General features: G+C 45.5%; 2 long non-coding RNA genes across 2 annotated transcripts in view; one reads left to right on the forward strand and one right to left on the reverse strand.

Moving 5' to 3' along the window:
• The window catches only part of LOC149978890 (uncharacterized), a 699,006-nt gene that overhangs the window by 634,732 nt on the left and 50,666 nt on the right, over nucleotides 1–13,608 (forward strand). The window lies entirely within an intron of this gene.
• On the reverse strand, nucleotides 1,694–5,786 carry LOC149978892 (uncharacterized). The gene is made up of 2 exons (XR_016485898.1): nucleotides 5,660–5,786; nucleotides 1,694–2,208 (listed from the first exon to the last, which is right to left on the reverse strand). It is a non-coding gene; the product is annotated as an uncharacterized LOC149978892 (long non-coding RNA).

Here is a 13,608-nt window from a genome sequence, read left to right on the forward strand (position 1 = left end):
AAGGGGCCTGCTCTGCAACCCTAGAACACTTCATCACAAGCAGTCATCCTTAAAACGCGTACACACACTCACAGTCAACAGGGGAGACTGTCAACATGAGAGACCAGGTAAATAGCACAGATGAGTGTTTTCAATCGTCACATACACTCCAGATGTTGATCTCAAATGGTTCTGAATGAAGATAAGCCCAGACTCAGGCTTTCCACTTGGAAATCTCTATTAGTGTGTGTGAAAGGACAAATGGAGAGTACAAGTGACAGCAGAGAAGGGACAGAAGGGATTCCAAAAATGCGGAGGCATGAAATCAAACTTCAGCTAGGGGGAATGGTAAAGTGCTCCGGGTATGAGTGTTACCTGCACCTGCATGTTGTTACCGATGCAGTATATCTCCTCTAGATAGCCGTCTACAAAGGCAAGAGCCTGCGCTCATCAGCCAGCAAAGGCTGTACCTCCTAGCAGTCTGACAGCCCACCTACTCCACCTCACTCTTCGCGCCGAACATTATTCAACTTTTCCTACAGTACATCAACGGGAGGAATAGGCGATTGAAGGAGCAACAGCTCACCGTGGAACAGAGAGGATATCGCAATGATGATCTAGTGATTTATGATACAAATGATGTGGCGATTTTTTTCTATCCCTGAAAGGCCACAGTGTGCTCATTTCACACATTTTCTATGTATTGTACCGAAAGATCAACTGAAATCAGTGAGTCATCTTACTAGTTGCTATACCTGTATCGACATAGCACTTTTTTGTCTCTAAGAGTGTATCTAAAAACCCAAAAGGTTTCTTCAGCTGTCCCCATAGGATAAGCCTTTGAATAACCCTTTTGGGTTCCATGTAGAACCCTTTCCACAGATGGTTCTACCTGGAACCAGAAAGGGTTCTACCTGGAACCAAATAGGGTTCTCCTATGGGGACAGTCGAAAAACACTTTTGGAACCCTTTTTTTCTAAGAGTGTACTCATATCTAGAACATAGCAATAGCCGGGCATAAACTGGAAACACAATCAAATTTAAGAAGACAAGACTAGCCATTCTAGTGCTTCCAAGTTTCCCTATCACAGCAGTAGATTGTATGAAATTAGATGTATCCTCTCCCCCTAGAAGGGCCTCCGTCTCTCCCTTCTCATCTGGGCTTGCTGGAGCATGTGGCACTATTTATGTGTGTAGCAGTCCGGGCTGCTCAGACAGTATTACAAACAGCTGAGCCCAATGGTAGTACGCTTCATTGCGAGTGCAGGGAGAGCCAGTCCCCTTAGTCTGACTGACCACTGCAGCTATGGAGAACTCCTCTGGACTACAGACAGTATAGAGAGCCATATTGAAACCAGGAGGAGTCAGTCCACTTCAGGAGGACGTCACAGCTGTCTTGTAAACAACGCCGTCGTGTTGTCTCACTTGTTGGGGGCAGAGTTGGGGGTGAGAAAAGAGGCAGAATAGGGAGGGAGGGAGGGTGGAGTGAGTGAGTGAGTGAGTGAGTGAGTGTACTGTATGGGAGGGGGGACAGTAAATAGATCTGAACAGCCAGTCTGGTTCTACTTCCTCTAGAGTGGAGAGACTGGACTAAGTGTGTGTTTTAGTATTTATAGAGCTCGGCTCAGTGTCTGTGTAAATCTAAGCCATTCAACCTATACATAATCGATGTAATTCAACATTTACACAACAGTAACTAAATCAAATCAAATCAAATTGTATTACTCACATGCATTTATTTATAAAGGCCCTTCTTACATCAGCTGATGTCACAAAACCCCAAACAGCAAGCAATGCAGGCGTAGAAGCACGGTGGCTAGGAAAAACTCCCTAGAAAGGCCAGAACCTAGGAAGAAACCTAGAGAGGAACCAGACTATGAGGAGTGGCTAGTCCTCATCTGGCTGTGCCAGGTGGAGATTATGACAGAACATAGCCAAGATGTTCAAATGTTCATAGATGACCAGCAGGGTCAAATAATAATAATCACAGTGGTTGTAGAGGGTGCAACAGGCCAGCACCTCAGGAGTAAATGTCAGTTGGCTTTTCATAGCCTGCTCCTGCTGTCTCTAGAAAGTTGAAAACAGCAGGTCTGGGACAGGTAGCACGTCCGGTGAACAGGTCAGGGTTCCATAGCCGCAGGCAGAACAGTTGAAACTGGAGCAGCAGCACGACCAGGTGGACTGGGAGCAGCAAGGAGTCATCATGCCAGGTAGTCCTGAGGCATGGTCCTAGGGCTCAGGTCCCCCGAGAGAAAGAAAGAAAGAAAGAAAGAAAGAAAGAAAGAAAGAAAGAAAGAAAGAAAGAAAGAGAAAAAGAGAGAGAGAATACTTAAATTCACACAGGACACAGGATAAGACAGGAGAAATACGCCAGATATAACAGACTGACCCTAGCCCGCCGACACATGAACTATTGCAGAATAAATACTGGAGGCTGAGACATCGTGTGGCCCCGTCCGATGATATCACAGGACAGGGCCAAACAGGCAGAATATAACCCCACCCACTTTGCCAACACCACTTGCGGGATATCTCCAAACACCAACTTACCATCCTGAGACAAGGCCGAGTATAGCCCACGAAGATCTCCCTCACGGCACAACCCACTATGCATAAATAATAACAGGGAGTCGCAGCTGCGTAAAAGAGGGGGGGGGGGCAATGCAAATAGTCTGGGTAGCCATTTGATTAGCTGTTCAGGAGTATTATGGCTTGGGGGTAGAAGCTGTTTAGAAGCCTCTTGGACCTAGACTTGACGCTCCGGTACCACTTGCCGTGTGGTAGCAGAGAGAACAGTCTATGACTAGGGTGGCTGGAGACTTTTGACAATTTTATGGGCCTTCCTCTGACACCGCCTGGTATAGAGGTCCTGGATGGCAGAAGCTTGAACCCAGTGATGTACTAGGCTGTTAGCACTACCCTCTGTAGTGTCTTGCGGTCGGAGGCAGAGCAGTTGCCATGCCAGGCAGTGATGCAACCATGCTCTCGATGGTGCAGCTGTAGAACTTTTTGAGGATCTAAGGACAGATGCCAAATCTTTTAAGTCTCCTGAGGGGGAATAGGTTTTGTCTTGCCTGCTTCACGACTGTCATGATGTGCTTGGACCATGTTAGTTTGTTGGTGCTGTGGACACCAAGGAACTTGAAGCTCTCAACCTGCTCCACTACAGCCCCGTTGATGAGAATGGGGGTGTGCTCGGTCCTCCTTTTCCTGTAGTCCACAATCATCTCCTTTGTCTTGATCACATTGAGGGAGAGGTTGTTGTCCTGGCACCACACTACCACGTCTATGACCCTCTCCCTATATGCTCTCTTGTTGTAGTCGGTGATCAGGCCTACAACTGTTGTGTCATCGGCAAATTTAATGATGGTGTTGGAGTCGTGTCTGGTCGTGCAGTCATGAGTGAACAGGGAGTACAGGAGGGGGCTGAGCACACACCCCTGAGGGGCCCCTGTGTTGAGGATCAGCGTGGCGGATGTGTTGTTACCTTCCCTTACCACCTGGGGGCGGGCCGTCAGGAAGTCCAAGATCCATTTGCAGAGGGAGGTGTTTAGTCCCAGGGTCCTTAGCTTATTGATGAGCTTTGAGGGCACTATGGTGTTGAACGCTGAGCTGTAGTTAATGAATAACAATCTCATGTAGGTGTTCCTTTTGTCCAGGTAGGAAAGGGCAGTGTGGAGTGCAATAGAGACTGCATCATATGTGGTTCTGTTGGGGCGGTATGCAAATTAGAGTGGGTCTAGGGTTTCTGGGATGAGGATGTTGATATGAGCCATGACCAGCCTTTCAAAGCACTTCATGGCTACAGACGTGAGTGCTACAGGTCGGTAGTCATTTAGGTGGCTTACCTTAGTGTTGTTGGGCACAGGCACTATGGTGGTCTGCTTAAAAACATGTTGGTATTACAGACTCGGACAGGGAGAGGTTGAAAATGTCAGTGAAGACACTTGCCAGTTGGTCAGTGCATGCTCGCAGTACACGGCCTGGTAACCCGTCTGTCCCTGCGGCCTTGTGAATGTTGACCTGTCTAAAGGTCTTACGCACATCTGCTGCGGAGAGCGTGATCACACAGTTTTTCGGTACAGTTGGTGCTCTCACGCATGTTTCAGTGTTATTTGCCTCGAAGCGAGCATAAATGTAGTTTAGCTCGTCCGGTAGGCTCGTGTCACTGGGCAGCCCTCGGCTGTGCTTCCCTTTCTAGTCTGTAATGGTTTGCAGGCCCGTCACATCCGACGTGCGTCAGAGCCGGTGTAGTACGACTCGATCTTTGTCCTGTATTGAGGCTTTGCCTGTTTGATGGTTCGTCGGAGGGCATAGCGGTTCTTGAAAGCGGCAGCTCTAGCCTTTAGCTCAGTGTGGATGCTGCCTGTAATCCATGGCTTCTGGTTTGGGTATGTACATACGGTCACTGTGGGGACGACGTCATCAATGCACTTATTCATGAAGTCAATGACAGATGTGATGTACTCCTCAATGCCATTGGAAGAATCCCGGAACATATTCCAGTCTGTGCTAGCAAAACAGTCCTGTAGCTTAGCATCTGCTTTATCTGACCACTTTTTATTGATCTAGTCACTAGTGCTTCCTGCTTTAATTGTTGCTTGTATGCAGGAATCAGGAACATGGAATTATGGTCAGATTTGCCAAATAGAGGGTGAGGGAGAACTTTGTCCCTCTGGTTGCAAATTTAACATGCTGAGAGAAATTTGGTAAAACAGATTTAAGTTTCCCTGCATTAAAGTCCCCGGCCACTAGGAGTGCCGCCTCTGGATGAGCGTTTCCTGTTTGCTTATGGCCATATACAGCTCATTGAGCGTGGTCTTAGTGCCAGCATTGGTCCGCGGTGGTATGTAAGACAGCTACGAAAAATACAGATGAAAACTCTCTAGGTAAATAGTGTGGTTCACAACTTATCACGAGATACTCTACCTCAGGCAAGCAAAACCTCAAGACTTCCTTAGATATCATGCACCAGCTGTTGTTTACATATATTCATAGTCCGCCGCCCCTTGTCTTACCAGGCGCCGCTGTTCAATCCTGCCGACACAACATTTACCCAGCCAGCTGTATGTTGATAATGTCGTCGTTCGGCCACGACTTTTGTGAAGTATAATATAATACAGTTTTTAATGTCCCGTTGGTAGTTTAATCTTACTCGTAGGTTGTCGATTTTATTTTCCAATGATTGCACGTTAGCTAGAAGAACGGAAGGCGTCGATCCTCCGTCGTCTCTTCACGCAAATGACGGGGATCTGGGCCTGTTCCCTGGAAAGCAGTATGTCGTTCACACTGGGCTCGTCGGACTCGTTAAAGGAAGAAAAAGCTTCTGCCAGTTTGTGGTGAATAATCGCTGGTCTGATGTCCAGAAGTTATTTTCGGTCATAAGAGACGGTGGCAGCAACATTATGTCCAAAATATGTTAAAAAAAAATGTTTTTAAGTTACAAACAATGTGGCCTAATTCTCTGTCATTAGTTCATACCATGTCATAACACATTGTCATAACATAGAACCATAATATACAGTATTTTCAGTGTTCGGTTACGGTAAAAACACCTCCATAATAATTTCAGTAATCAAACATTTCCAGCACAATCTTCATCACCCACTCAAACAATTTAACTAATCCAGGTTTACTCACGGCACACGCAATGATAGATATAGTTATCAGGGAAGCTCACCTTACACCTCTATGGAGAGTCCACGTGTGAGTTGAACCTGAGCCCTCGTCTCTCTCCGGGCTGGGGTTGGGTTGATTGGCCTTCAAGTGGACATCTTGGCTACGCTGCAGCTGGGAGTCTTGTCAGAGCGGAGCCAGAGTCAGGCCAGCCAGAGGAGCCCAGAGCTCGTCTTGGAAAGACTGACAAAGACTCCCTCTTCCTCCTCCTGCTCTCCCGGGCTCACATGTCAGTCTGAGCAAACCTAGGTTGTGTTCAGTAGAAGGAAAGGTTTTGAAACACACTGCAATGCGGAGGTATTTGATGGTGTCCAGTAAGAAACGTGTGATTTTGTTCCACACCTTGAGTCAAAAAGAAAGCCAGGTAGGAGCCAAACTCGTATTGGTTCTGAAAATGAGTAGGATACAAATACTAACCCCAAACCTAGTCTTGGCATGACCCTAACCCTAGCCTTATGTTCAACCTTGGCTCAACCCTTACCCTAAACCCCTCCAAATAGAGCTCCCCCACCTTTGAATTCCCCGTTCAACCATGGCTGTGTCCTACTGAACATGGCTGTGTATATTTACAGAATCACAGACACTAAACACATTCCTGTTATCAACCTATCCATGGCACCATTCTTCTGTCTCCTCAACGCTACTCTGCTACATGAATCACAATAGGTCAAAAACACACTAGTGATATTACTGTAACATGTTCACTCTTTCAACATCCAACATTTCCCTCAGAGGAGAAAGATTCTCTGAATCACAGCAGTCTGTCTGTGAGCGTGATAATGGGATAATGTCTTTATACTATGTATAGCCAGCCAGGGCTAAGACAGGGTAATTCTATGTTGCTGTGCGCGCATGTGTGTGTGTGTGTGTGTGTGTGTGTGTGTGTGTGTGTGTGTGTGTGTGTGTGTGTGTGTGTGTGTGTGTGTGTGTGTGTGTGTGTGTGTGTGTGTGTGTGTGTGTGTGTGTGTGTGTTGGTCGGTCGGTCGGTCGGTCGTCTGGGCACAATGCTCGTTCCAGTATAATTAACTGCTCTCATTGCCAGTGTTGGTTAGTCCGCTTACACCCACACACCGTGATTCACTCTATTCTGTGACTGGCTGGAGTTCCCTAGGGAGAGGTCGGCTGCTCACTGACTACAAGGGGTCATGCACCCTGCATGTCACACCCGTGTGTGTGCGCGCTCGTGCGTCCGAACCCACATTATTTAGTTGCAGTATTACAGTATTTATGAGAAATATATCTCACTGCTCATCCTGCTTCTGCAAACAAATCCACCATCATCCTTGCCCATGTGGCTTAGGGAATAATGGTGACCCGTTTGAGCCGATAGCTCACCTTGGATAAATTAAAGGGAATGGATTAATAAACTCCTCCAGAAAAAAAAAAGCTATTGGGGAACGGCTAAACATCCTCTTTAAAATCCATTGTCTCTGCAATCTTCAAGGGTGGGAAACCTTTCAATCTGCCATTGTGGGCAAACAACACACAAGAAACTATTTTTGACCCGTTATTACGTCCGCCTGTGTGCCTTTAGATACATGTCCTGCCTTCTTTAGCCCTTGGCACGTCGTCTACTCACTTCAAAGACTATACCAGTCTACCACGGTCTCTTCTCAAGATGGAACATTAGGTGTTGTCAAAACACTTGACAGTCCCACAGGCACATCACTTGCGATCCACAGTACATGAAATATTTACACCTATGTCAACGATGTGAATTTTCGGTCATGATATCTTTCAGACCAGCAGTCAAGAGTTGTCACGTTCTGATCTAAGTTCCTTTGTTTTGTCTTTTGTTTTAGTTGGTCAGGGCGTGAGTTAGGTGGGTTGTCTATGTTAGTTTGTCTATGATTTGCTATTTCTGTGTTTGGCCTGGTATGGTTCTCAATCAGAGGCAGCTGTCAATCGTTGTCCCTGATTGAGAACCATATTTAGGTAGCCTGTTTTCCCATTGTGTTTTGGGGGTGGTTGTTTTCAGTCTTTGTGTGTCTACACCAGACAGAACTGTGCCGGTTGTTGCTTTATTCAGTTTTCACCAAATAAGATGAACTCTTACCACGCTGCGCTTTGGTCCTCACCTTCTTCCACCGACAGCACCCGTTACAAGAGTGCAAAGGACACGAACAAAGTAAGCCACTTTACCGTAAGCCATCGGCAGATAGAGATTGAGCACACGAGACAGAGAGAGAGATGGAGAGTAACGGAAAGAGAGGAAGAGTAGGTGAGCTGCTGCTAGACTATACTACCTCTGGCTCCCCAACCCGTTTCTCACAAAGAGGGCATTATTCTCACTCTGGGCCCAGTCAATCTGTTCCGTGTTTCCTTAGGAAATGTCCACTTAGTCCTGGGAAGTCAGAGGCTTCCCACTGCACCTTTGATTCAGGCCTTGTCCAAATAGTTGCCGGGGTGATTACACGGGTCAGGGCGACCCGGGGGACGCTGGTAAATAAACGCACGGGGCGAAGACAAATTCTAACGAGGAAGCCTTCAGACACCTCCAAAGATAACCTGTTCTCATGTCCAAATGTTAGCCTTGTAACCGCTCACTTTCACCACTTTGCATATTTCACGTTTGGTTAAGAGGCCTACTATATCTAATGCTGTGAGAGGTAAAAGAGGTTAAAAAAACTATATTTCTATAGGGTTGTATGAGGGCGTTAGCCAGTAGCCACCTACCTGGTGAATATTGATTGGCCATTGGGAGGTTCCATAGTCTTATCATATAATGACAACAGAGCTTGTGACAGAACATGAGACATGCGTATCGTCAGATGGTCCGGCGGAGTGTGTGTGTGTTTGTCCTTTTACCTACGCAGGTCGACTGTAGAATAAACCTGTACCTGTAGAATAAAGATAACAAAGATTTTTTTTCAAGGAGTTACACTCTTACAATACATCTCTACTTCAATCCCAGCTACAGAGCTAAGGAGACGTAGAGACACTCCTAAACAGATCTGTCATTCCATTGCTGGCATTTAACGCAGAACACACAGCACAGAAGACACCCATTTCTTTCCCCGTCAATATTTTGCCAAGACGAATCTAAGGCTGCAGGCGAGCATGCGCCTGACTACTTTTGTTTTCTCCTTGACGACTTGAAGCTCTTCAGTGACAATCGTTAACGGACTGTAACCGTGTGCTATCGCCAGGGAAGAGGAGGAGAGCTGAATCTGCTGTGTGAACAGTAGGGTGTTGTCCAAATGCCAATAGGGTGTTGAAAAGATGGATGTTGATACATGACCACAGGATCTATTATTTATTTATTTAGGAGAGGAGAGGGGAGTCCCATTGAGACCACGGTCTCTTTTACAAGGGAGCCCTGCATGACAACACCAAACACAATCGAGGCAGAAGCATAAGAAACCAAACAAATGTTTTATTTTTTTATTTTTAAGTACAATTATACAAACACACACATAGACATTTCAGACCCTAAAGCGCTTGTGTGTGTCAGGTTCTACAGTGCCGACCCACCAGGGTTTGACCTGGAGCCTGTGCTGTGGCAGGAAATGTATCAAGGGGGATTGAAGAGTATCCTACTGTGAGACCACTCCGTGACGCCATATGTGCCTGAGCTAAAGCAAAGATTAGCGCTTCCTTTTCTGGGAGCCCTCAGCAGATTCACGCTTTAGATCTTGCTCCATGTCCACTTTACACCTAATATAGGATCAATTGATGCTTAGTGCCCACTAAACACTTCACCTAATTGTTCCCTTGTAACTTCCTTATTGGGAGTCAGCAACTATGTACAATTCATTTTCTGTGATGTAGGCCCCTTGGTGTGGCTATAAAAGTTATTATACAAGCTGCAACAAGGGCTTGTTGTTTCTTGTTCACATGCATTCAATTGCACTTCCACTGTGTCCTCCAGCGAGGTCTCAGAAGATACCCTCTCAGCATTTGTTTCGCATTAATATCCTCTATGTCCCAAATGTCACCCTATTCCCTATATAGCCCACCACTTGTGACCAGAGACCTCAAAAGTAGTGCAGTATAAAGGGAATAGGGTGCCATGTGGGATGCAAGCCCTGTCTACCAGCCCAGCTTTGGAAACACTAAACAGGGGGGGGGGTCTCGGCAAGCTATGAGGCTGTTTGACCCGCTTGACCTGCAGAGGGAGCTTCAGACCTGGTAGTCACCACCATCACTGCCCAGACGACCAACACACACACACACACACACACACACACAGCAACATAGAATTACCCTGTCCTCACTTAGCCCTGGCTGGCTATTCATAGTATAAAGACAGTATCCCATTATTACGCTCACAGACAGACTGCTGTGATTCAGAGAATCTTTCTCCTCTGAGGGAAATGTTGGATGTTGAAAGAGTGAAAATGTTACAGTAATATCACTAGTGTGTTTTTGACCCATTTTGATTCATGTAGCAGTGTTGTGAATGAAGGTTCAAGGAGGTTGTCTCTCCCAGTCACAGGTCTGCCACATACACAGATCTGCAGTTCCCATACAGTAGGATAGAAAGTGTTTCCAGAGCAGCCACAAGCCATCAGACACACATGCCCACACACTTGCTCGCTCATATGCACGCTCACACACACAACATACACAATTTCTAAATCTCTGGGATAAAATAATAAAACCATCAAAAACTGATGTAGTTCACATGAGAGGCTTTCAGAAATAATGACAAACATTTTTTAAAAAGACAGTTTTAAATCATGTTAGATTATGTCCCTAATATTTGGGAGTGGTTTGCAAATTAAGCCATTCTGGAGAAGCCGTTTTCCTTCATTTGAGAGAGTTCAGTTAAAGGGTACAACAATAGATATCTAGCATTGGGGTGAGTTTCCATTTGAAGCAATCTGGAACCATACAGCACCACTACAGTCCGTCTTGGCTGGAAGCTTAACAGTGAAAATGTGGTCAACAGTACCACCTAGTGTTGGTCCCATGTAACGTCAAGTGGAGCCAGACGTTCCGGTCACGTGGGTGTTCTTGAACAAACAGGTCGCAAGGTGGCATGATTCCCACTTTACAAACAGCTGCATATGTTCACTTAGTCATCCTATTTCAATGGGAGCTTCAGGCACAAACAACAAACAAACTGTCGTTAGGCTTGACGTCAATGGAAAATGATGTTCCCACAGCAATGAGCTCTGATGAATTTGTACATTTACATTTTGGTCACTTAGCAGATACTCTTATCCACAGTGGCTTACAGTCAGCGCATGCAACCAAGGTAGGTATAAAACAACTACATACCATGATTAATATTCAAATGAAGACAGGGACAAAGGGATAATTCAACACACTTTTTCTCAAGAACGTTTGCATGTGGGAAGGGTAGTACAGTATTTCCTGTGAGAGTGAGGGGGAGGGGGTTGATCCTGTCCATGATTAGATTAGGGGCTGATTGGGAATCAAGGAATGAATTAATCAGATCAGATTAAGTGGTTCAGTACGACCAGCAGAGCAGATGCCGACTAGTCTCTCAATATCAATGTGCAACACTCTCGTTAAGTCCCGGAGACGATGTTCAAAGATATGTATGGGCAAGAAAGCATGATAGAAAGGGAGCGTGAGAGAGACACACCCATACAAAACCATGTGCACGCGCACACACACACACACACACACACACACAAGCACACACACACACACAAACACGCACACACGCACGCACGCACACATGCACACGCACGCACACACACGCACACACGCACACACACACGCACACAACACGCACGCACGCACACATGCACACACACACACACACATACACACACACAACACGCACACACGCACACACACACACAAACGCAGACACCCACTACTGACACCCACTACACCCACCACTACCGCTACATTCCATAGCTTATCTCGTTGTGTCTATGCAATGCGGTTCCATGTATACTGCATGATCTCCTTCTGTCTGAGTATACAGATATTGAGAACACCTGCTCTTTCCATGACATAGACCGACCAGACGAATCCAGGTCAAAGCTATGATCCCCTTATTGATGTCACTTGTTAAATCCACTTCAATCAGTGTAGACGAAGGGGGGGAGACAGGAAGGATTTTTAAGCCTCGAGACAATTGAGACATGGATTGTGTATGTGTGCTATTCATCGACTGAATGGGCAAGAAAAAATATTTAAGTACCTTTGAATGGGGTATGGTAGTAGGTACCAGGCGCACCGCTTTGTGTCAAGAACTGGAACACTGCTGGGTTTTTTTGCGTTCAACAGTTTCCTGTGTGTATCAAGAACGGTCCACCTCCCAAAGGACATCCAGCCAACTTGCCACAACAGTGGGACACATTGGAGTCAACATGGGCCAGCATCCCTGTGGAACGCTTTCGACACCTTGTAAAGTCCATGCCCTGACGAATTGAGGTTGTTCCGAGGGAAAAATGGGGGTACAACTCAGTATTAGGAAGGTGTTCCTAATGTTTGATGCACCTTCAGAAAGTATTCACACCCCTTGACTTTATCCACATGTTGTTGTGTTACAGCCTGAATATAAAATGGATTACATGGAGATTTTTCATTGCTGGCCTACACACAATGTCATAAAAATAGTGAAACATTAAAAATGTTTTCCTTTTTAGATAAAACTATACTAAATATATTCATATGTCACGAAATAATTTGTTAAAATACAGTGTTTGCAATGAAGGTCTACAGTAACTTCAACAGGACTGTCTGGGCTACCACCATGGTGTAGTTGGAGGACAGCTAGCTTCCGTCCTCCTCTGGCTACATTGACTTCATTACAAAACCTAGGAGGCTGGTAGTAGGCCTCACCCCCTTCCATTACCATAAACTTACATGGTAATTATGACCACTTCCGGAGGACGTCCTCCAACCAATCAAAGCTTTTGCTGTATGACCTGACATGTTGTCCATCCAATCATAGATTTAGGATCAGAGATTGAACCTAGTGTGTTGTATTGAGATTGTGCCACAGAGCATTATGGGGGTTCTATGTGTTGAAGAACCCCTTTCATTCTCTGGTATACACGGAAAAGGTGCAAATTAAAGGCGAGGGTCGACCTCTGCCTGAGATCAGTTTCGTGAAGAAGGATGAAAAGGTGCAAATTAAAGGCGAGGGTCGACCTCTGCCTGAGATCAGTTTCATGAAGAAGGATGAAAAGGTGCAAATTAAAGGCAAGGGTCGACCTCTGCCTGAGATCGGTTACATGAAGAAGGATGAAAAGGTGCGAGCGTTCAATACCAACTCGTATCAAATGTATAGCTGGTTAACAGGGAGCCTATCATCAAGCTGCCTGTAATTGCACGTTACAATGCTTTACATGCTGAACATCTTTTCTGGGATGTCGAAAACAATTCCGAATGATTCGATAGCTTCCATCGCATCAACCATTCAAAGTTGGATTAGAGAGGTTGACGCGGCACGCAAAGTAGGCTGTGCACTTTCCTTCGGTATTTATTTAGCAACATGGTAACACGTAATCACTCCAGACAGACACAAGCAAAAACTCATGGCATAAATGTTGCAGCAGCCTAGGCTACCCTTAAACATTGGAGATGAAAATGGGATGGGATGAAAACGAGACAATCTTTCCGTCTGATCAACTGTGGGCTACTAATAAGAGCAGGTGCATACAGCCTATGTGCCCGGTCCATTTGGTCAGGATAAACTAAATGGTAACGTTATGTATTTATAGTTTGTTTGCGTGTCAGGAGAAAATGTGAATGTGATCAAATTTAGAATATATTCCAAATTTGGCTGGCTAGGCTGCCTATACGTTTTTAAACCCAAATTATTACCTGGAATGAATCAATCAAAATAATAGTGATGGCAGATGTGAGTTTTTTTTTTTTTTTTTTTTTTTTTTTTAATTTTTTTTTTTTAACAAGGCCTACAGTTGCATGGGGGCGGCAAGTAGCCTAGTGGTTAGAGCGTCGGACTAGTAACCGAAAGGTTGCAAGATCGAATCCCTGAGCTGACAAGGTACAAATCTG

This window comes from Oncorhynchus mykiss, chromosome 13, assembly GCF_057628025.1.
Source record: "Oncorhynchus mykiss isolate SJ-2025 chromosome 13, ASM5762802v1, whole genome shotgun sequence".
Classification (NCBI taxonomy): domain Eukaryota; kingdom Metazoa; phylum Chordata; class Actinopteri; order Salmoniformes; family Salmonidae; genus Oncorhynchus; species Oncorhynchus mykiss.